The 20,281-nt window shown below is 45.3% G+C and overlaps 1 protein-coding gene across 5 annotated transcripts in view; it reads left to right on the plus strand.

Annotated features, from left to right (window-relative positions):
• PAMR1 (peptidase domain containing associated with muscle regeneration 1) overlaps positions 1-20,281 on the plus strand; it is a 142,524-nt gene that overhangs the window by 36,416 nt on the left and 85,827 nt on the right. For 2 of the 5 annotated variants that reach the window (XM_036326181.1, XM_036326179.1), the window contains exon 2: positions 20,076-20,232. The exons of 1 other annotated variant lie outside the window; for it this stretch is intronic. The gene's annotated coding sequence lies outside the window, so the exon portion shown is untranslated. The remainder of the gene's footprint in view (positions 1-20,075; positions 20,233-20,281) is intronic. 2 more of the 5 variants (XM_036326183.1, XM_036326180.1) reach the window with 1 other exon arrangement.

Below are 20,281 nucleotides of genomic sequence, written 5' to 3' on the forward strand. Positions count from 1 at the left end.
CTTATTGAGGGATTCATTAAATTTATCGGCGGTTTCCATAAAATTCTTGAAAAACCTTATAAACGTGGCCTTGAACTCTATATCCAATCGTTTGCTTTCCTCCATTTCTGCCATTTGTGACCTGTTTCTTTGTCTCCGCATTTTGGCAGCTTCCCTGTGTTGTTAGAGTGGCCCTGCACGCCAGGTGTCCTGTAGGGCCCAGTAGCTCAGCCTCCCCAGTTACCTGGGGTGGACACTCTTGGTGCACTCTTGGTGCCTTGGTTGTTGTAGGATCACTGGGAGGAATTGACCTCCAGGCCAATTGGCTGTGAGAATCAGCTGTGTCTAAAGTGGGAGAACTTCTGTGCTGAAGACGCCCTTCTGGGGCAAGACTTGCTTCAGTGGGGCTTTGGTGCTCACTGAGTCTGCTCCCTGAGTGTGTCCCTTATGGATCTGAGGAGTTGCAGTCTGGATGGCCCCCCTCTGACCACTGGGTACAGTGGCTCCTGGGTCTAAGGAGGTGCTAATTCAGCCTCTGCCTGAGGCCACACAGCAGGAGCCACGAAGAGGCTCAGCTGTGAAGCAATGCAAGCCGCTGTGGGGCCTTGGGCCTTCTCTTGGAAGTTCCGGGTCTGCCTAGCTAGGCTGCAGTTAGGTACATTCACATGCAAAAGCCTCTGCCGCAGCCTGGGTGGGGCGGGGTCTCAGGGAGTCAAAGGGCGGAGAAAGCAGCTATGGCCGATTCTCCGCCCGGAGTCGCGCGTCTCAGTGTCCCGGTAACGGCTGCAAGCACCTCTGAGGGAAAGCTGCCCTCAAGTTCGCCCGCTGCCGGACAGACCAGCCTCTCCCCTTATGAGCCCTGGGTCCCCAGAGACTTCCCGGAACCGGAGTTCAGAGCCCTTGGGAGCCTGTGATTCAAAAAGACAGCCGCGTCCTCAGGCGCCACCCCCTTTCCTCGCGCGCCCGAGCCGCAGTACCTCTGCACTTCACCTCCGCAGCACTTCTGACTCTCAGCGTGCTTTTCTTTCCTTCTAGTTGTGGAATTTACACTCAGCCAGCCTTCCTGTTGTTCTGGATGATGTTTGCTCAGTCCTTCGCGGTAATTTTCAATAGTTGTGTGAGGCGACAATTTCCCGGTGTTTACCTATGCCGCCATCTTAGTTTTTCCAAAAAAACAACTCTGAATTTCTTAATGATTGTCTTGGAGGGCCATGCCAGCTCACAGACAGGGGTTTCTCAATTAGACACAGTGGAGTAAGTGGAATTGCACAGTGGGGTCTGGGACAGCCAACCCCACACCTGAGTTGACTTCTTCCTTCCCTCATTGAATAGGCATCATTGAGAGCCTACCTTGTGCCAAGCTCTGCTGGGTGCTGGGGTTACAATGGTGAGGGTGAAAAACAGGTGGGTCCTCTGACTTCATGGAGCTTCCAGTCTACACACCTGGAAAGTTATTGACAAAAGTGAGTGCTCTGCAGTGGTGTACTAAGGGTGGGGTAGGTGCAAGCAATGAGGGACTGTGTCGAGAATTTAAAAACAATAATAAAGTTGACGGGAAGTAGGTCTGCTTTTTATTATCACCATGTGCCTGCAATTCTGAACCATGTCAGTGATAAAATATTCCTCATAGGAAGACTTTGAAGTGCTCAGTTTCCTGTGCCTTCCTCTAGCCCACTGAGATCAGATCTCCAGGGGGTTGCTCAGTCCTCTGAATGTTCAAGGAGCTACTCAGATGCTGTGGACTGAATTATTTCCCCCTCCAGTCCCCCTCAAATTCATATGTTGAAGCCTCAACCCCCAATGTGATGGTAGTTAGAGAATGGGCTTTTGGGTGGCAATTTAGGTTTAGATGAGGGCATGAGGGCGAGGCCCCTCATGATGGGATTAGTGCCCTTATAAGAAGGGGCACCAGAGAGCTTATGAGATAGTTGCTACTTATGAGCCAAGAAGAGAGACCTCAGAATGGAACCTACCTTACTGGCACCTTGATCTTGGACTGCCCAGGCTCCAGAACGGTGAGAAAAAAAATGCCTGTTGTGTAAGCCCCCATATATGATATTTGGTGTGGCAGCCTGAGGTGAATGAAGACAGCAGGGGAGTCTGAAGTTCATCCAGGTTTGAGCACTCTTGATCTAGACCAGGAATCACCTATAGAGTTCTGCCATGCTCTTTGGGAAGGACTTGGAGTCCCTGAAGGACCAGGTACGCTATCTAATTGATCAGTGATGTTTGCCAAGAACGACAGGCTGAAGGTGTGGGGTAAGGGGCTGGGGGAAAGTGTCTCCCATGTATTTGTCATCCCTGTAATTCTTTAAAGTTCCGACAGCTTCTGTTCTTATTTCCTTGAGTTCTCTTAGTTTCCTTCCTGGCATCATAGTTTTCATAACAATTTAAGCAAATCCTCAAAGGACTTTACTGCCTTCCCCTGACTCACTCATGCTTCTTGGATTTCAAAAAACAGATGTGGAAGAGCCAAGACTCACTGTCTATGTTTGCACATTGGGTTTTTCCTTTTGGCTCACCCAGTGTTTTCCATTTCTTGTCTTCAGAGTTCTGGAACAAGCTTGGGATCAATTCATTAGTCATGTGTTCAGCATTAAAACAAAAAGAATCTCTGGCATTAGAAAGAAAAGGAGACAATTAAAATGTACCATTGCACTCCTTATCTTTGTCATTTATTCGGCTATTATCTGTGAGCACCTTCTAGGAGTCAGTCCCTATGCTGCTGGGCATTTGAGAGACAAAGCTAAATGGAAAAGAAAGTCTCGGCTCTTGGGAAGCTCCAACTCAAACCCGAGAGTCAGATGCCTGCTGGTTAATACAGTGCCTTAAGTGCTCTGCGGGAGGGGCTGAGGGAACACAAGGGGAACCCATTTCTGACTGGAGGGGATGCCGGAGGGTTTTCGTGAAATGATAAATTCATGAAACAAATAAATACTGAGCCCCTCCTATGTGTCCAGCTGTGACCCAGGCATTTGGGATACCTCAGTGAAAAAAGATTACTGCTCTAATATAGCTTACTAGAGGCCTGGCGCACATATTTGTGCATGGGTGGGGTCCCTCTGGGTGGCCTGCGAGGATCAGGCCAAAACCCGCAGTCCAACGCTGCCTGTAGCTCCTACCTGCCGCTCCTGCTTACCCCGGCCCCACTGTGTCTGCCACTGGCTTGTGCCCAATCAGTCCTGATTAACACTAGATTGCCCAAGGAAGTCATTTTGACTGCTTTTTAATTTCAATTAGAAAAACAATTATGTATATAAGGACACAATGTCTTAGAATTTTGTGACTTTTTGTACAACATATAAATGCGTTTATTAATAATTGTAGTTACCTCCCCCTCCTTCATTTCCGGTATATATATATATATATATATATATATATATATATATATGTGTTATACCTATATTGCCCAAAAGCAGTCATTTTGACTGCTTGGGGGGGAAATTATGACTCTTATTATTGAATTGAGTAAATTTCTTATATGACCAGTTCGGCTCTGTATTGAAATAACAGTTTTCATTTTTTTTCGATTACCGTCACATGATAACATACAAGTACATGATAAATTGTCGATACTTGATGAGTTGCAGTTGCTCAATAAGCTAAACTAGTATTTGTTATTCGAATCTTTATGCAGTGATACTTGTTCTAATAAGTTGTTTATTTTATTTCTTTTGCACCCTAAATTCATGAAAGAAATGTCGAATAGAAGTGAGTTATTGGAAAAGCTAAGGAACATAAGTGAAGAGTGCTCCAATATTATTCTTTCACAATGCAGTCATTTTGACTGCTTTTGGGCAATATAGGTATATACTAAATTTCAGTCTTTCTAGTGTTAAGAGAGGCTCTCACTGCCACAGTAGCACTTGCCAGCTGTGAGCCCTGCGCCTGGTGCCCTCCTGAGGGGAGTAGCCTGCAGGATCCGGCTGAAACCGGCTCTTCAGCATGCCCTGAGGAGTCCCAGATTGCTACAGGGCGCAGGCCAGGCCGAGAGTCCCCACCGGTCCACAATCAGGCTGGGGAGGGACCACAGGAGGGCTCCAGGGCATGTCTGGCCCATCTCACTCAGTCCCGATCAGCTGACCCCAGCAGCAAGCTAACCTTACTGGTCAGAGAGTCTGCCCCCTGGTGGTCAGTGCACATCATAGCGAGCATCCTTAGCATATCATTAGCATATTATAATGCTAAAAAACCACTAGTCTTTCCTTAAGAAATCTATTTATTCGTCCCATAGAACCTTTTCTTCCCCTTCCGGTCACCGGACAACAGGACACTTAGCATATTAGGCTTTTATTATATAGGATAGTGTAACAAGGGGACAAACTTGTTCGAGGCATCAGCTCAGGACCAGCATATCCAATTTATTAGCTGGTAAGATGGTTTGAGAGACTGTGGTTTGGACTTGTGGCTGGAGTCAGATACTCCTCTTCCCCTATCCCCATCTTCAGGAGAGATGAAACCTGTCTCATCTTGTCCAGCCTGAAGACAAACCTTAAGACGGGACTCCCTGGGCCCTGACCCTGACCCTGACATACTTACTGCAGGGAAGGAGGGAGGGGTTGAGAGAGGGTCAGCTTAGCCTGAAAGAGAGAACTTTTCTTAATCTTGATATTCAGAGGGACTCCTTTACACTAGGAGAGAGTATAGGAATTGGAGGTGGTGGTGGTGATGGGGAATGCGATGGTGAGAATTACAGAAGTTCCTGCTATACGGACCTGGAGGAAAGCAAGGGGAAGAGAAGGGAGCCTCCTATTTAGATCTGGAAAAAGTGAAGAGAGAAGGAATTTGATGAGGAGGAATTATTCACCAGGCAGATAAGAAAAGAGGGGGGTTTCAGTTCAAGGAATACATATGCTGCAAACAAAGTCCCTGTAATGTTGGTACTTTTACTCTCATTATATAGACGAGGAGAAGGCACTGGCCATCTCTTGTACTCACATCCTCTTGGGCCCACCATTTATTCCAGCCGTTGCTTCAGCAACCAGGTGGGCATTGGTGTAGCCTACCTGAGCACACCTTGTCTAGGTTGCTCCTCATTTCCCTCACTTTCCACTGTTGGAGAGGAAACTTTTTTTCTCTGCCCTCTTAGGTTCTGTTCTGGGGATGTGCAAATTAAACTGACAAAGACAGATGGACAGGAGCAAAAGTTTATTTGCATATGGAAGTTAACAGAGGAAGTTAGTAGCTAATATACTTAACTTTGTAGGGGAAAGGGAAGGGGGAGAAAAAGTTCTATGGGAAGAATAAATAGATTTCTTAAGGAAAGACTAGTGGGTTTTTAGGAGAAGAGATGGGAGATCAGAGTGTTTGTGATAATGTTTGTTTAGGCAGGGACACGTGGTCTTTCTGTCTTGTTTTTGGCCATGAAACTGCCCCAGAGAGTTAATGATAGCCTCATTTCCCAAAAGTTGCTGCTTTTAATTAAATAGGGGAAACTCTGAGAAGGCTTCTTTATGCATCTGTTGATTGTCAGTTGCTTTCACCTCAAAATAATCCTTATGCCAAAGTGGCCTATTTTAAGGTGGCATATTCACATCCCCTTCACTGCCTCAGGACTTCTCTCACACGGCTGTATGGGCCGTCTGCAGGAAGCCACTGGACACTTATGCATGCATGCATGATGTGGGAGTGGATGATGCATGAGTGAACAATGGGACCTGTCTCAAACTGCCCCCTGTTTAGTCCCTTGGGCATTCCTCAGAGCCCCCAGAAGGTCCCTGTACTATGGCGCCTGGCTGCCCATAGTGGCGGCTAACTCTAGTTAGCCCTTGTGATAGCTTTTCCTCTTTTCCTGTTTTACTTCTTTTAGTTCCTCATCCTCATCCTAGGTCATTTCCCAAAATACCTGCATAAAGCCTTTGGTCAGGCTCTGCTTTCTGTGGGAACCCAGTCCAAGAAAGAAGTGACAGTTCAAAAACGGATGTGAGGGTGCCAAGATGCCAGAGATAATGTAAGGTGGAAAAGGAATTCAGAGCTGAGCGTCACTCAAAAAGCAAGACCTTTCTTTCTCTTGCTATGGAATCTGGCTTCTCTGTATGCTTTTCGTTGCCACACTATGCATGCATTCACTGTTTGAGTCCTCTAGGCCCACAGCTAAAATAAACTAGGAGAGGAAAAGAATAAGATGGATTGTAAAGTTTGAAAACATGAAACTTACATCTGGTTTCTTTGGAATTTTGAAAGTCATTGGCTTTGACGGTTAAGTTGGGAAAGTTTTAAAGTTTTTTAAAATACTGGTTTTGGAATGATTTCCTTAAAATTATTTGATTTGGGACCTATTTTATGTGGTTTTCATAACATATAAGTGGTTTTTTAAGACAGTGCAAGCCTGTTTGGTTTCAAACTGTTGTGTTTTTTTTTTTTTTAAACAGACCACTTTAGCCAAATATTTTTGTAATGTTTTTATACTATTTAAAAAATAAAAGAATTTTTAATCCAAACAGTTTAAAACTCTTTAGGAACCAATGTATCTGAGTACTGAGATTTCTGGATTAGTGTCACACTGTTGAACTTCAAAACATTTAGTCGAATAGCTTGGATCCGAGACAGATTTCATAGCTGGATATTTTCAAAATGGCTCGTCTAGATAACACGCAGTGATATATGGACCATTTTATTGTCTCAAAACGTTGGTTTCCCCTCATATTAGTATGAGCCTAAGCAATAACTTCACATTATTGCAAAATCAGCTACATATTTTTTAATTAAAACATCTGCGCAATCTGCAAATGGATTGAAATGTTTTCTTTATCAATAATATGGAAACTATTTTGCAAAACTTGCAACCCAGCCTCCTCTTTCCCTCTAATTGGGTTATGACGTGTAGGGTGTACATTACTGGATATAACCAGTGGTTTGTGGATGGCCCTGTGCTTATTCTTTTACTCAGATTGCTTGTTATTCTCACAACGCTGTTATTATCCCTTTAATAAATAACACCCCGGGTCAAAAAAAGGTTTTAAGTGACTTGCCTACTGTCTTAAAGTTTAACTGAAGGGCACAACAAGTTTTAGGCCTCATTTCTTTGCCTCCATATCTCAAGCTCAAAACCATGATAGTTCTGTTTCATACCCAGTATTCACAATATGAACTTCCTGAACCACTCTATGATGTCTATATTTCCCTCTTTTTAGTCTCTTTGCAGTAGATCTCAACTAAAGAATTGCCATGTACCTGCAATCAGTTGCCAGATAGATTATAAGTAATTCACCATCCTATATAATAAAAGGCTAATATGCAAATTATCTGAATGGCAGAACAACCAGTTGCTATGATGCTCACTGACCACCAGAGGGCAGATGCTCAATGCAGGAGCTGCCCCCTGTTGGTCAGTGCACTCCCACAAGGGGAGCACTACTCAGCCAGAAGCCCTGAGCTGGTCTCATGACTGGTGAGCACAGCGGCAGTGGCAGGAGCCTCTCTCGCCTCCATGGCAGTCGGACATCCCCCAAGAGCTCCTGGACTGCGAGAGGGTGCAGGTCAGGTCAGGCTGAAGGAACCCTTCCCCCACTCCCAGTGCACAAATTTTGTGCCCTGGGCCTCTAGTCAATAATTAATGCTGATATGAGTAATAATGATTTATGTTGAGACGTTTGAGTAGATTTGGGACTCTCTGTAAAGTAGTATCACTCCCACAGATTTCAGTGGGGACAAGGAGGAAAAGGTACAATTGAAGAACAAGAAATTCCATAATCTAGGTGAAGTAGCATCATGAGCATCCTTCATGGTGAGCGTGGTCCTTGGCAGAGAATTGAACATTCTTTTTATATGTGGATACTCTAAGCTTAGGCTGTAACCAAAGGAGAATAATTTTGAGGCATATTGCTACCTGGGAGACAGGATTGGAAGGGTGAGGGTTAGTTAGAAGTTTTGGGGAGGTGATGGTAGGGGGGAGAAGGAGGTGCCACTTTTGCATAGTAACAGAAAGGACTATGTCTTCTATGTGTGAGAGTTAGCCTCATAAATAGAGAATTTTATGGAAAAATGAAATATTTTTTCGATGGGATGACTATACTAACTCTGAAATTGATGTTTGTCTTTGAGTGGGTGTGCTTGATTTCAACAGTGAAGAGCTGGAAAATAAAACATTATGAGGTATGTCGTCTGTGGTAGGCAGTTAGACAGACATGAGCAGAGCAAGGATGATGGGCCAGGTATGGAAGGTCATCAAGGTAGAAAGCCCCAAGTACCTCGCAATGGGCAAAACTGGGAAAACAAGGACCTTACCCTGAGGGTAATCTTCCTCCCCTAGCATGTCACTGGTCATGTGGTTTAAGCCCCTGACCTTTCATATCATTGGGTTCAGACCCTCCTCTGACCTTTTTTCCCTTGGCATGTCACTGGTCATGTGGTAGATCTTCTTGGAGAAGGAGCATGGGACTCCCATACGGGCCCTTAGGAGTAACCCCTATGGATAATGATCCCCTACCCTGGTGCTGACCAATCAGTGGAGACCACCACCCTGGAAAGCTGATGAATATTTTGTTGAGATCGTCCCCTGGAACCTAAAATTTTCACCCTTAAAAGGCCTTAGGATGGAGGACCCAGTGTTTTGTCTGCCTATCTATCTATCTATCTATCTATCTATCTATCTATCTATCTATCTATCATCAATCATCTATCTATCTCCACTCCCCCATGCCTTTCCCTTCCACATTTTCTTCCCCCGAGGTGCATTACCTTTACCTTTCTCTCTTTTTCCTAAGCTCCAAGGGCCCTTCTGTTGTAACTTGTTTCCTGAATCCATTTTTTCTACTGCTTGTAACATGCTTGTAATAAGTTTGTTTATCTAAACTTATTTTTTCTTCTCCTTCTACCTTTGTGACTTTCTACTAATAAATAAATTTTTGCTTGCATTTGAGTCTTGGCTCTGAATTCTTTCTTAGCCAGAACTCAAGTACCAAGGTTGCTGAACTGAGATCCAATTGCTGTCAACATTCCTGTGCCATTATTGCCACCAACATCTCTAACTTACATTCATAGACACATTCGAAAAGTATTGACCACAATATTTTGTGGGTATTGGGGTGCCTAAGCACAGGGTTGAATCTTGCTGGAGCTCTCTTGGACTAGGGTAGGGTTGTGCCAAAGGTTGTTGCAGAAGTTTATGGGAGAGACTAACGGGACGTGCTTTCATGGACCAGATGACCAGAAAGCAAGACGGGGGATGGCCGTGGGTTCGTTCATAGCACACTCCCTAAAGAGCTTAGAGACAGGCCACTCCAGAAAAGCATTTGTTTTTTCATGAATCATTTGGCCCTTGTACATTAGAAAAAAAATGTTCTGGCTCCCAAATTGAGCCCTAATTAAAATAATTTGTCATGGACAGATACATATAACTGTGGTTAGGGCTCATTTCCCAGAATTAAACCATTCTGACCTGGTATAAAGCTGTTAAATTAAGTGAAGAATTAAGACAATTATACAAATAATTTAGTCTTTGAATATAGTTTTCCCTGAAAAATTCATCTAATTAAGGCAAAGGATTACTTTTTTACTTGACTTTTCCCCCAAACTGCTCTTGGGTTGTGTTCATAAAGCTATTCTGTGGAAGGAAATGCTCCTGGGAGGGGAGGGGTGGTCTAGACTCTTGTGTAGTGGGAAAATGACAACAAAGAGAATGGTTGGCTGCATTTCTGCATCCCAGGGGAGGAGCTATTTCACAGGAAATCATCCTGATTAGCCTTTGGCTTGAGAAAGGTGTGACACCCCCTCCCCACACTGAACTTAGAATTTGGATGGGCGAGGCTAAGTAAATTGCTCTAGAGTTATAAGAAATAGGGTTGGGAAGCTGATCTCTGGAGCAGAATGAATGCCGGGAGCCGGTCCATGCTTGCTGTTTCAAGGGACCTGGCATATATGGCATACTGTTCTTAATATGTTTGCTCACCTTCTTGGCACTATGTGTTTTAACCAAGGTCTCTGAGAAAGGTTGTTTCCCCAGGTAGGGATTTTCCCCTGAAGTTAGGGAGGGAATAAAACCTCTTAACTAAGTGCCAGGTGGGTAATTAATCACTTTAACTACGAACAATCATGCTTAAGCTACATAATCTTTACTCCCTGGAATGGAGATAAGAAACGCCCTAACCTTTGTAATAGAGATTGGTAGGATTGAATCAACTGGTATAAATACAGATGTAATAAGACAGCAAGAGACAGAACTTAGAATACGGAACCAAGAGAGACAGAACCTAGGCACAGAACCTACACAGAACTAGAGACAGAAGAACTTCGCTGGAGAGAACATGGCAAAAGATCCTGGACTGAACCTGACTACAGAAATGGGCAAGAGAACCTGACTAGAACCTGGTGACTGAACCTGGCTGGAGAACCTGGACTGAACCTGGCTGGAGAACCTAGCGAGAGAACATGGACACAGAACCTGGCTGGAGATCTGAAGCAGAACCTCTCTGGAGATCCAGACCAGAACTTGGCTGGAGATCCTGGCTGGAGATCCTGGCTAGGCTGCTGATCAACTGAACGCTGTCTCCGTGTCATTCCTTCTTCGCCGACTCCGTCCACACCTTTGGGGACCCCTGGACCTGCTGGGGTTGGACTCCGGCAAATGAAGATCTCCTTAAGGAGAAGGGCCCAAAGATGAAGGCAACGGGAAGTCCTCTAGGCAGTGGTTCTCAACCTTCTGGCCCTTTAAATACAGTTCCTCATGTTGTGACCCAACCATAAAATTATTTTCGTTGCTACTTCATAACTGTAATGTTGCTACTGTTATGAATCGTAATGTAAATATCTGATATGCAGGATGGTCTTAGGCGACCCCTGTGAAAGGGTCTTTCGACCACCAAAGGGGTCGCGACCCACAGGTTGAGAACCGCTGCCTAGAGGAATACCCCCAGGCAGTGGGTGACTGGCAGATTTTAGGGGAGAAATGACACATAGTAATTTTTGACAATGTATGATTATATATGCTGTTGTGTAGGAAACATAGAGAACAAAGCCCAACAATATAAAGGATATAGGATAAATCTGAAATGTTGATTCAGGAGCCAAGCTGCCTTTGTTTATTTAAACTTCAGGCCCAATGCTTCCTGGCTGCTTGATCTTGGGCAGGAGAGTTCCTTAACCTCTCTGTACTCTGTGCTCCCAGCTACAGAAGCAGAACAGTGATGTCCCTGCCTCGTAGAGCTGTTGAGGGAAACTCAGTTGAGTTAACATCTGAAAAGGGTTGGGAACAGTATTTAGTCCCTAGTAAGCACTAAATAAGCATCATATTTATATTATTATTAAACTAGAGGCCTGGTGCACGAATCTGTGCACGAATTTGTGTACAGGTGGGGTCCCTCAGCCTGGCCAGCAATCAGGGCCGATTGGCCAGAAGGGGGGCATGTGGGGGGGAGGACAGCCCCGGAGGAGGGGCTGCAGGAGGTTGGCCAGCCGGCCAGGGCGAGGGACCGCGGGAGGTTGGCTGTGGGAGCACACTGACCACAGAGGGCAGCTCCTGCATTGAGCATCTGCCCCCCAGTAGTCAGTGCACATCATAGCAACCAGTCGACTCGTCGTTTGGTCTTTCGGTCACTTAGGCTTTTATATATACAGATATTTCAGAGATGCTTCTCTTAACCCCACTTTGTCCACCAGCTGCTGGTCTGTTTCTTTGGTCCCTTTTGCAGCAAAACACACACAGCACTGTCTCTAATTCCTTTCCTCACTTTGACTTTCAAACCACTGTTTCCCAAGCTTTCTTTTTCCATTGTTGTCCCACTAAGTAAACTTTTTTGGCCTCTTTTTATTTTTAAAAAATATGTTTTCATTGATTTCAGAGAGGTAGGGAGAGGGAGAGAGAGAAATATCAATGATGAAAGAGAGAATCATTGATTGGCTGCCTCTTGCATGCCCTCTATTGGGGATTGAGCTCACCACCTGGGCATGTGCCCTGACTGGGAATCGAACCATGACCTCCTGGTTCATAGGTTGATGCTCAACCTCTGAGCCACACTGGCTGCCCTGGCCTCTTTCTAAATGGCCACCCGTCACCCATGACATTTTAATACCACAGATGTACTGTGTAATTGTTTATGTACTATATATTTATCTATGCTTTTATCATTCAAAGAGCAAGATATTTTCATTCCCCGTGAATATATTTTCCCCCTCCCTTGGGAGTATTTATCACCCCCACTGAGAATACATATCTTACATCTATTCCAGCCCTCTTTTGCCTTCACTACAAAATAATGCTTGAGTTCAAGGTCAGGTCACTGACCTCCATGTTGCTAAATCCGTGGTCAGTGCTCAGTTCCCATCTTACTGGATCTCTCACCAGCATTTGCCACAGCTGATCACTCCCCCCTCCTTGGTACAGTTTCTTCAGTTGGCTTGTGGCACACCCCATTTTCTTGGTTTTTCTCCTACTCACTGGTTGCTCCTTCCCAGGTCCTTGCTGGTTTCTCTCTTTTTGCCTTCCTCTGAATATTGGAGGGTCCCAGGGCTGTGTTTATTTTGCCTCCCCTTGGCAAAATAGATTCATGAGGAGTGTGGTTTCTGTTTGTTTTGTTCACTGATGTATCCCAGTATCTAGAACAATGCTTGGCACACATTAGGTGCTTCGGCAGAAGTTGTTGAATGAATGAGGGTCTCCCTATCACCTCTGACTCCAGGTCCTTCTGTGTAGTTTATGCATCCAAGGATGTCCCAGTCAAATACAAATATGAGATGAAAATTGTATAATCTTATTCATTAATGTCACCCCCGTAAATTTAATTTTACAAAAAGAAAATCAAATTTAAGCCAGTTCTTATATCCTGCTATGTGATAATTCTGTTGCTTACAAACTTCACACGATGTTAGTGGTACTTGGGGGGACAGAAGGGATGGAGTGTTCAGAGTGTGGCAAGTGGGACAGAAAGGTGACAAGAATCAAAGGAGGCGAGTCATGGAATGGAGAAAAATAATTCAATAGAAAAACAAAATCAGGGTAAGAGGTAACGAGAAGAAACAGGTTCCCAAAGAATCCTTGGCATCATTTGAGTACTAGCATATATCCTGGCTGCCTGTGCACTTATTGTTCTATTTAAATGATAAATGAAAGAGCCACCATCCCCTAAGGTTGGAAGACTCGGTGATAACTAGACAGCAGATGTCTTGGTGAGAACTGAAGAATTGCCCTCATTCTTCATGTCATAATGTTGATGTAAATATAACCAGGGGCAAGCTCTCAATAACTGGTCTTTAGTTTCTATTTTCTCTTTTTTAAAGTTGCTTTTTATTAGAAGATCTCAGTTCTGTGGCCAAATGTGTGGGTGGAGGAGATGGGAGACTGTGGGGCTAGTTAAAATTCTTCATGGTCTTGTCCTGCTGGTACCGAGATAGGCTCCACTTCCCCCTACCTCTCGCAGTGCAGTGGTTGAAAACACGAGGATTCAGCCCGCAAGGCAGGGCTGGCCTTCCCCGTTGATTTTTTTCAGCCGCTCAAGTACGTTTCCTTCTGTCTGAAATGCCTGGGATTGCAGGTCTGGAACATGTATTAGTGGAGTCATGTCTGAGGAGAAAAGGACGATAACATGGAAACACTGACTGCTATGGCAACAGTTGAAATAATAAACAACTTCTCCCCCTAGGAAAATCATAGAGTTTGGCCTTGTGGCCACGTTAAGAAGGGAAATAAGTTTTCCCCAAGTTAGATCTTGTGTTAGGCTTGATTTTTTTTTTTTCTCCTGGGTTTAAGAGATTTGCTAAGTGCTTCTTTGGGCAAATAGAAGCAATTATACGTCTTTTAAAACCTCATACGCCTTTCCAGAAAATATGTTAAATCAAAGTAACTCAGATATATGATTTGAAAACTTAAAATCACCCCTCCCTTTCTCCTTCTTACTCCTCTGAAGAAACAACTACTATATGAAGTCATAAATTCCTATATACATACATACAAATGTATTGCTAATTGGTTTGGTTTTTTGGTTTATTTATTATTGAGCAGGTGAGACTTGGTTCAATTTTCCGTAATTGCTTGCTTCAGATGTCCTCTATTGATACCCCCTTTCAATCTTTTGAAGGCATCTCCGATGACCTCATCGCTTTTTGATCACTGACAGATATTAAAAAAACCAGTCCAATATAAATTAAAACTTTAGTCTTTCATCTAATTCAAAGTTTCTTTCACCACCACCCCTGATCCGGCTCAATGCTGAGCTGTCGGGAAGGAAAGGTGGTGGTGGTGATATGATCTGCTCTTTCAAACTTCTTGCACCCTGATGTCCTTGGTGGTTTTTGGCTCCTCCAGTGTGGGGACGAGGGAGTTAGAAGAAAAAGACAGTCGTATTTGCCTGCCGTTGTTGTAACCCTGTGGCACATGTCCAAGTCTTGGCTCTTCACAGACTTCATGACCCTCCTTCCGTAAAAAAAACAGTCTCCTGTTTACCATTTGATGAATTTATTGCTCCCAAACCAGGGCCCTTCCCCTGAGCCTCTCAGCCCCACTCATCATTTGTTTGGCCCAGCACTTTCCTCAGATTTGGCAAGAAGGGCGTCAGCCCTGGACCTCACCCTGTAGAGGACCCCACGCTCACCCTTGGGATCTAAATTTCTTCAGCTCGGGGAGAAATCACCAGATCCAGGAGGAGGTTCCCACCTGGAGCTCAAGCAGCAATTGTAGACCTCATTTTGGGTAATGGGATCCCAGAATTCCTTGCCCGAATGGTATTAAATGTACTTCCAAGGCCTTTGCAGGACCTTCTTTTCCAGGTTCACGAGGCCCAAGAAGTGGCCAAGGGATGCTGCTTGCCGGGAATGTGGATGGAACTTGTGTGTGTGTGTTTGTGTGTGTGTGTGTGTGTGTGTGTGTGTGTGTGTGTGTGTGTGAGGTGGAACCCAGAGGTGGGAAGTGAAGGGAGGCTTGGCAGGGCCAACTCTCACCATGCTTTGCATTCAGGGGCAAACGCAAGGATCACCTATTTTCTCAGGTCATGATGAAAAAAATATTTGTCAAGGTAAGATGATAGAACATCTTTATTTAGCTTGATTTAAAATATCACAGGTAGCTTCAGGCAGCCTCCCCGCTCTGACTCTTTTCCAGGCCATAGGTAGGGTGTCTCTCTCCCTGTCTATACTTCTCATACTTGGAGGGCTACCTTTTAGATGATCCCAGAACACTCTCTGCTGTACTCAGCTAGCAACACCTGGTGGTGGGCTTCGGACTTGTTCCCAGGACACATTACATTGAAGGATGAGATGTAACTGTTTCTCCTGGCAGATAAATCCAGATTCTGTGAGGGCTTCTCTGGGGGAGCACCTCTCTCTGTTTGAAGGGGAGGGGAGGAGATACATGACTGAGTCCCATTCCAAAGATCTAATGGCTCACCACCTTTTCTTACATGACCTGGAGGTGGGCGAGGGGGGTGACAGTGAAGGGCCTCTTTGAGCACCGCATAGTAAGACCTGTCTGGGTGTGTCTGGAACTTCTATGTAGAATGTGTGATACCCGCCACCTAGCTGTTTTCAACGTTGGGCTTTAGCAGACTTCGAAGGCAATAGAAAAAGTCCCTCCTAGTACTCTGTCACACATACATTATCTACTCACGATAGTCCTACACTTGGCTTTTGCGTTTGGATGATAGTTTATACATTTCTTCAACAGCTACGTAACATTTTATGTGGTCCATGCGGCTGTAACACAGTTTATTTAACCCTTCTCAGACGACAGTTGTTTATGTGGGCTTTTGATCTCACAGTGCTGCAATGAAGAATCCTTTAACAGATATTCTGTGCCCTTATGTAAATATTCCTAGAAGTGTGATGGCTGACCAGAGGGTCCGTGCATTTTGATAGGAAGCATATTTTGTGTTTTAATAGGGCGACCAAATCACCCTTCAAAAATTGTAGCAATTTATGCTCCTACTAAAAGTATCTGGGTCAGGGCCTCCATGTTTTAGTCACTATTGTTTCCAGTACGTGTCAGTGGAAACTTCTGGAGTGAACAGGTGAACCCAGGGCTTTCCCTGGCTCTCAGTGTCTATGATGGATGCTCTCAGGACTGAGGTGCCCTCTCTGAGGAGTGAAGTTCCACAGCGATTGCCCCATAACTTGGCACATACTATCCTATTCTTTCATGTTCTAAACCTCAACCTGTTTCTTACCTTTTTGCCACTTGAACCTGGTTTTTGAGATCTATCCCTATTCCTAGATGCAAATGATGATTTTTGACTACTGTATAATATTTCATTAGGTATTTATACTAAACCAGCGGTCGCCAACCGGTGGTCTGCAGATCACTGGTGGTCCGTGAGGTCCAAAAGGTTGGAGACCGCTGTACTATCTGGATATGGGTCTCTAGGTTACCTATAACAACCCATCCTATTTCTAGCCGCCACCTAACTCAAGGTATATTCTTATATTTGTCTTCTGTCTCTGTTTGTTTAGTGTTTAATGATTGCAAGCATGGATTCATTGCTCTCTTAACTAGTTTACCACTTCCTTTCAGGCAGATAATCATAGAGTCTCCCTCTTAGGGTGGTTGTGGGTATAGATGAGCATGCAGTGCTTAGCACATTGTCTGGCAAGCCGAACATTCTCTGTAGATGGTGTAAGCGCTCCAGAGCCTAAAACACATTAGGATTTTAATAAATACCAATTACAATGATGAATGTTTAAGTACTTCTGGTGATCTGTGATCTCCTTCCCCATAAAGCTGGGTCCCAGAACACTTGAATCATGAGGTTATTCAGGAGATAGTAATTATACTCCTCACCGGTAATCCTCCCAAATTATTCCCCTTTCACAGATGATAAAAAACTCAGAGAGGTTATGCATCTTGCTTATGACCATTCAGCGTAGTTAGTGGCGGAACTGGGGCTTCACCCCTAACTACGAAGCTGTTATTTTTAGTACCATGTTATATTGCCACCCCCTCTCCTCTGGGGAAGCATATTCGGATGATTTCAGCAACCACAGTTTTTGTTTCTCTGTGTGTGGATAACAGAGACTGGAAGATCCAATTAATGTTCACTGAGACCTGGTGCTAGGCCCTGCCAGGACCGCTTTTAGAGTGCATTCGTATACATTACTGAAAGATGCTTCCTTTGCGTGACCACAGCTATGGACACGTGGCTTGGCCATAGAAGCCAGGCTGGATTCTGGGCTCTGCTTGTCCCCTAACCTGGGCACCTGTGTGCACTACACAGACTGCCCGTGTGTATTCTGAGCCCCCGGGAACTTGCTATGTGTTTTGTCAGTGCCAGTCTGATGACTCTTCCTCATCACAACAGTCCTAGGGGCCAGAGGAGCAAATGGCTGAGGATCAGAGAGGCAATGATCTGTCTGTTCCACTGGACAGATGAAGACACTGAGGTTCAGAGTTGTGACATTTCCAAGGTCTCAAGGTGCTTATCCAAAGTTCAGTGGACTTTTTAAAAACTCCTCACCTGAGGATATGTTTATTGATTTTTTTAGAGTGAAAGGAAGTGGGGCTGGGGGGGGGGGGGGAGAGAGAGAGAGAGAGAGAGAGAGAGAGAGAGAGAGAGAGAGAGAGAGAGAGAGAAACATAGAGTGAGAGAGAGCATCCATCAGTCGCTTCTCAGGTGAGTGACAGATGTGGTCCCCGTTGGAAGTCCAGAGGAGACAAGGTTCCAGGCAGGCTGACGCCCTCTGGTGAGGAGTCACCAGTGAGCTCAGGCTGTGGAATGGGGCTGTTTGGAGGATATTATAAGCTCCTGGATAGGCTGCAGGCTTCAGTGCAGACACTTCCGCCAGCCGCGAGTTTGACATGCTTGCAAACGATATCTAACCTGAGGCCAGAAGGGTGAGCAAAACGTGGAATGGGAAGAGGGTTTCGGGCTGAAGGCACAGTGTGTGCAAGGCTTGGAGCAAATCAAGGCCAACTTGTTTGAAAAACAGAAAGGGTGGTAAACAAAAGACCCTACAGGGAATTAAAAAATTTTTAAGCTATATTCATGCATTTGGCCTTTATTCTGGGGGCATTGGGAGGCCTGGAAGAAATTTAACCAAGGTTTAACCTGTTTTGAAGTTGAGAAGGGTCCCTTTGGCCCAGTGGAGAAGGGAATGAGGGGTAGGACAGAGTTTCTGGCAGGGAGTTCCACTAAAAGGCTGTCTAGAGGTGGGGTTATTTAAGGAAACCTAAAAACCCAAGTCTAACCTTGCTTGTTAGGAGGAAAGCCCTTCTCCTTCCACCCCCAGTGAAGCTACCTGGAATACCTGGGACCTCTGAGGCCCTCGAGGTAGTGAGAGCCCAGTTTTCCTGGCTCCCCCACCAGTGCCCTCCCAAACCTCCCCCTTCCAAGAACCAGTCTTCCCCCTTCCCCACCTTGCAGCTACTCTTTCCTCCCAACATCCCATGGCCTCCCGACCAATCACACACATTCTTTCTATACCCTTTAGTTTTCCTTCTGACTCTCCTCGCATCTTCCCTTTACCTCCCTGGGGCAGACACAGAGGTGTATCTGTTGGCTTCTTGGCCAGGGAGCCTGGTCTGGTTTCTCTGGCCTGGCACTTCTCCTCGCTCAGGAGGCAGAGGTGCAGTGAGGGAGTTCGGGTTGCTGAAAGGTCTTGCTTAGACTCAAAGAAGAAAAGAGACATAGATTTCATCTCGTCGAGTGGTAGCATGGTGCCCTGCCTCAGTGGTTCTCAACTCAGCTGCTCAGTAGAGTCAACTTCCGGGGCCTTTAAAAAAACAACAACATCCCCCCTGGTTCCCACCTCTGATCTGTCTGTCATGGGAAGAATCCAGCCATCCGTAGTTGTAAAAGCTGATGGCTAATTCTGAGGCGTAGGTCGGATGCAGGAGCACAGCTCTCTCAGCATCATGGTTCAGAGATAAGCTGACACCAGGTGGGATGTGAGCTTTGGCCATTTTTATTTATCTCTTGCTGGGCTTGCCTTGGACAAATGGTGGCCTCTCTGAGCCTCATCCACTTGCTCCTCTGTATGAGGAAGTTAATAGCACCTGCCTCTTAAGATAGTTATGGACCTGCCAAGTCAAGCATTTTCACATAGTTAGTGCCCAACCAGAAGCATTGGCGGTTGTTTTCTTACTATTGTACTTTCAAGTTAGGCATTGCCCTCCCCCTCCGGTTCTTTTTCATGCCCAGCTACTTTAGTGTGGGTTAGGTGATCAGATTTCCAACACTCCCCTGTGAGAAGAGATGTTCTAAATGAGGGAGAAATGCACAGCATTACAATTCTCGCAAAATGGTTAACTAGAGTAAGTTTGTGTGCACGGCCTCACCCCCTTTCCTCTCGCTGTGCCCTCAGGGTATTTTAGACAAGACTTGGGGCCTGTGCAAGTCCTTTAGTGCCAAGCATGCATCCCCAGGGAGGATGGAGAGAGAATTCTTCTGGGTAATTCTTCTTTAATACATGGTTCCAATGCCATTATAAAATAAGACTTTCCAAAGTGCGTTCCACTGGTCTCTCAATGACTGATGACTGCATCCCTCCCTGTGGCCTGTGTGGTCTGTTCTGATGGGTAGATTCTCAGTGCCTCCCACTCTGTCTTCCTTTGGGCGTGATTAAGGAGGCCAAGGAATAGGGCGGGGCGGGGGTGTGTGAGTCCTCCCGGGCACACTTAGTTCAGCAAAGAACTCAGTCCACTTACTCCTGGTATGCAGCCATGTTTGCTGGGCACAACAGAAATGTCAACGGAGGAGAGAAAGGTCAGTGCAAACACATCACCACCCCAAGGAAAGTAGCTTGCAATACACTCTTCATAATGTGTCGCTCTCTCAAAAGAGTAGAGAGACTCAAAGAGGTAGGCTCCAGGACTGCCGATACTCAGTTTCGGAGAGAGGCTCAGAGAACATGGGACCGCTGATGGGGAAGCCCAGGTCTTTACAGCAGCGCCCAGAGATTTCTAACCCAAAGGAGGCTGTGTTGCCTTTCCATAGCCGTGGGCTCGCCATTAAGACAGAACACAAACATTGCTTTCAAAGCTGATCCCTGAATGGATTAAGCTAGAGAGTCCAACAGCAGTGCAGTTTCTGGAAGTCAGACTATTTTAAGAAGTAGTGCATTACCCCCAAGCATGTTTAAGTGCTGTCACAGCACCTGGATGTCCTGAGCGTTGAATCACTTCATAATTCAACAAACATGAGTTGTCCCCATGAGCATCTGTTTCTCCTGTTTTACCACAGATACATGATGGGGGCAGAACTTATGAACTGCAGGCATCGATTGGTGATTGAACTGCTTCTCACACTGGCAACTCCAGGTAGCATTTTCCAGGGTGAGTAGCTACGTGGCTTTCGTGGTGTGTCCTGGAGAACTGAATGGCCAATTCACTGTTTAAAGGTATTAATTATTAACAGTGATAAAAATGATGACTTCAACATTTATCTTT

This window comes from Myotis myotis, unplaced genomic scaffold (assembly GCF_014108235.1).
Source record: "Myotis myotis isolate mMyoMyo1 unplaced genomic scaffold, mMyoMyo1.p scaffold_m19_p_10, whole genome shotgun sequence".
Lineage (NCBI taxonomy): Eukaryota > Metazoa > Chordata > Mammalia > Chiroptera > Vespertilionidae > Myotis > Myotis myotis.